The sequence below is a fragment of the Oncorhynchus gorbuscha genome, unplaced genomic scaffold, assembly GCF_021184085.1.
Source record: "Oncorhynchus gorbuscha isolate QuinsamMale2020 ecotype Even-year unplaced genomic scaffold, OgorEven_v1.0 Un_scaffold_3210, whole genome shotgun sequence".
NCBI lineage: Eukaryota > Metazoa > Chordata > Actinopteri > Salmoniformes > Salmonidae > Oncorhynchus > Oncorhynchus gorbuscha.
In genome coordinates, this window is record NW_025747520.1 from 1249 (window position 1) to 5000 (window position 3752).

The window sequence follows — 3752 nt, forward strand, 5'->3', positions numbered from 1 at the left end:
TTCCCTATATAGTGGTACTACTATAGACCAGAGCCCTATTCCCTATATAGTGGTACTACTATAGACCAGAGCCCTATTCCCTATATAGTGGTACTACTATAGACCAGGGCCCTATTCCCTATATAGTGGTACTACTATAGACCAGGGCCCTATTCCTATATAGTGGTACTACTATAGACCAGAGCCCTATTCCCTATATAGTGGTACTACTATAGACCAGAGCCCTGTTCCTATATAGTGGTACTACTATAGACCAGAGCCCTATTCCCTATATAGTGGTACTACTATAGACCAGAGCCCTATTCCCTATATAGTGGTACTACTATAGACCAGAGCCCTATTCCTATATAGTGGTACTACTATAGACCAGAGCCCTGTTCCCTATATAGTGGTACTACTATAGACCAGAGCCCTATTCCCTATATAGTGGTACTACTATAGACCAGAGCCCTATTCCTATATAGTGGTACTACTATAGACCAGAGCCCTATTCCTATATAGTGGTACTACTATAGACCAGAGCCCTATTCCTATATAGTGGTACTACTATAGACCAGAGCCCTATTCCCTATATAGTGGTACTACTATAGACCAGGGCCCTATTCCCTATATAGTGGTACTACTATAGACCAGAGCCCTATTCCCTATATAGTGGTACTACTATAGACCAGAGCCCTATTCCCTATATAGTGGTACTACTATAGACCAGAGCCCTATTCCTATATAGTGGTACTACTATAGACCAGAGCCCTATTCCTATATAGTGGTACTACTATAGACCAGAGCCCTATTCCCTATATAGTGGTACTACTATAGACCAGAGCCCTATTCCCTATATAGTGGTACTACTATAGACCAGAGCCCTATTCCTATATAGTGGTACTACTATAGACCAGAGCCCTATTCCCTATATAGTGGTACTACTATAGACCAGAGCCCTATTCCCTATATAGTGGTACTACTATAGACCAGAGCCCTATTCCCTATATAGTGGTACTACTATAGACCAGAGCCCTATTCCCTATATAGTGGTACTACTATAGACCAGAGCCCTATTCCTATATAGTGGTACTACTATAGACCAGAGCCCTATTCCCTATATAGTGGTACTACTATAGACCAGAGCCCTATTCCTATATAGTGGTACTACTATAGACCAGAGCCCTATTCCTATATAGTGGTACTACTATAGACCAGAGCCCTATTCCTATATAGTGGTACTACTATAGACCAGGCCCTATTCCCTATATAGTGGTACTACTATAGACCAGAGCCCTATTCCTATATAGTGGTACTACTATAGACCAGAGCCCTATTCCTATATAGTGGTACTACTATAGACCAGAGCCCTATTCCTATATAGTGGTACTACTATAGACCAGAGCCCTATTCCCTATATAGTGGTACTACTATAGACCAGAGCCCTATTCCCTATATAGTGGTACTACTATAGACCAGAGCCCTGTTCCCTATATAGTGGTACTACTATAGACCAGAGCCCTATTCCCTATATAGTGGTACTACTATAGACCAGAGCCCTATTCCCTATATAGTGGTACTACTATAGACCAGAGCCCTATTCCCTATATAGTGGTACTACTATAGACCAGAGCCCTATTTCCTATATAGTGGTACTACTATAGACCAGAGCCCTATTCCCTATATAGTGAACTACTATAGACCAGAGCCCTATTCCCTATATAGTGGTACTACTATAGACCAGAGCCCTATTCCCTATATAGTGAACTACTATAGACCAGAGCCCTATTCCCTATATAGTGGTACTACTATAGACCAGACCCCTATTCCCTATATAGTGGTACTACTATAGACCAGAGCCCTATTCCCTATATAGTGGTACTACTATAGACCAGAGCCCTATTCCCTATATAGTGGTACTACTATAGACCAGAGCCCTATTTCCTATATAGTGGTACTACTATAGACCAGAGCCCTATTCCCTATATAGTGAACTACTATAGACCAGAGCCCTATTCCCTATATAGTGGTACTACTATAGACCAGAGCCCTATTCCCTATATAGTGGTACTACTATAGACCAGAGCCCTATTCCCTATATAGTGGTACTACTATAGACCAGAGCCCTGTTCCCTATATAGTGGTACTACTATAGACCAGAGCCCTATTCCCTATATAGTGGTACTACTATAGACCAGAGCCCTATTCCCTATATAGTGGTACTACTATAGACCAGAGCCCTATTCCCTATATAGTGGTACTACTATAGACCAGAGCCCTATTTCCTATATAGTGGTACTACTATAGACCAGAGCCCTATTCCCTATATAGTGAACTACTATAGACCAGAGCCCTATTCCCTATATAGTGGTACTACTATAGACCAGAGCCCTATTCCCTATATAGTGAACTACTATAGACCAGAGCCCTATTCCCTATATAGTGGTACTACTATAGACCAGACCCCTATTCCCTATATAGTGGTACTACTATAGACCAGAGCCCTATTCCCTATATAGTGGTACTACTATAGACCAGAGCCCTATTCCCTATATAGTGGTACTACTATAGACCAGAGGCCTGTTCCCTATATAGTGGTACTACTATAGACCAGAGCCCTATTCCCTATATAGTGGTACTACTATAGACCAGGGCCCTATTCCCTATATAGTGGTACTACTATAGACCAGAGCCCTATTCCCTATATAGTGGTACTACTATAGACCAGAGCCCTATTTCCTATATAGTGGTACTACTATAGACCAGAGCCCTATTCCCTATATAGTGAACTACTATAGACCAGAGCCCTATTCCCTATATAGTGGTACTACTATAGACCAGACCCCTATTCCCTATATAGTGGTACTACTATAGACCAGAGCCCTATTCCCTATATAGTGGTACTACTATAGACCAGAGCCCTATTCCTATATAGTGGTACTACTATAGACCAGAGGCCTGTTCCTATATAGTGGTACTACTATAGACCAGAGCCCTATTCCCTATATAGTGGTACTACTATAGACCAGGGCCCTATTCCCTATATAGTGGTACTACTATAGACCAGAGCCCTATTCCCTATATAGTGGTACTACTATAGACCAGAGCCCTGTTCCCTATATAGTGGTACTACTATAGACCAGAGCCCTATTCCCTATATAGTGGTACTACTATAGACCAGAGCCCTATTCCCTATATAGTGGTACTACTATAGACCAGAGCCCTATTCCCTATATAGTGGTACTACTATAGACCAGAGCCCTATTTCCTATATAGTGGTACTACTATAGACCAGAGCCCTATTCCCTATATAGTGAACTACTATAGACCAGAGCCCTATTCCCTATATAGTGGTACTACTATAGACCAGAGCCCTATTCCCTATATAGTGAACTACTATAGACCAGAGCCCTATTCCTATATAGTGGTACTACTATAGACCAGACCCCTATTCCCTATATAGTGGTACTACTATAGACCAGAGCCCTATTCCCTATATAGTGGTACTACTATAGACCAGAGCCCTATTCCCTATATAGTGGTACTACTATAGACCAGAGCCCTATTTCCTATATAGTGGTACTACTATAGACCAGAGCCCTATTCCCTATATAGTGAACTACTATAGACCAGAGCCCTATTCCCTATATAGTGGTACTACTATAGACCAGAGCCCTATTCCCTATATAGTGGTACTACTATAGACCAGAGCCCTATTCCCTATATAGTGGTACTACTATAGACCAGAGCCCTGTTCCTATATAGTGGTACTA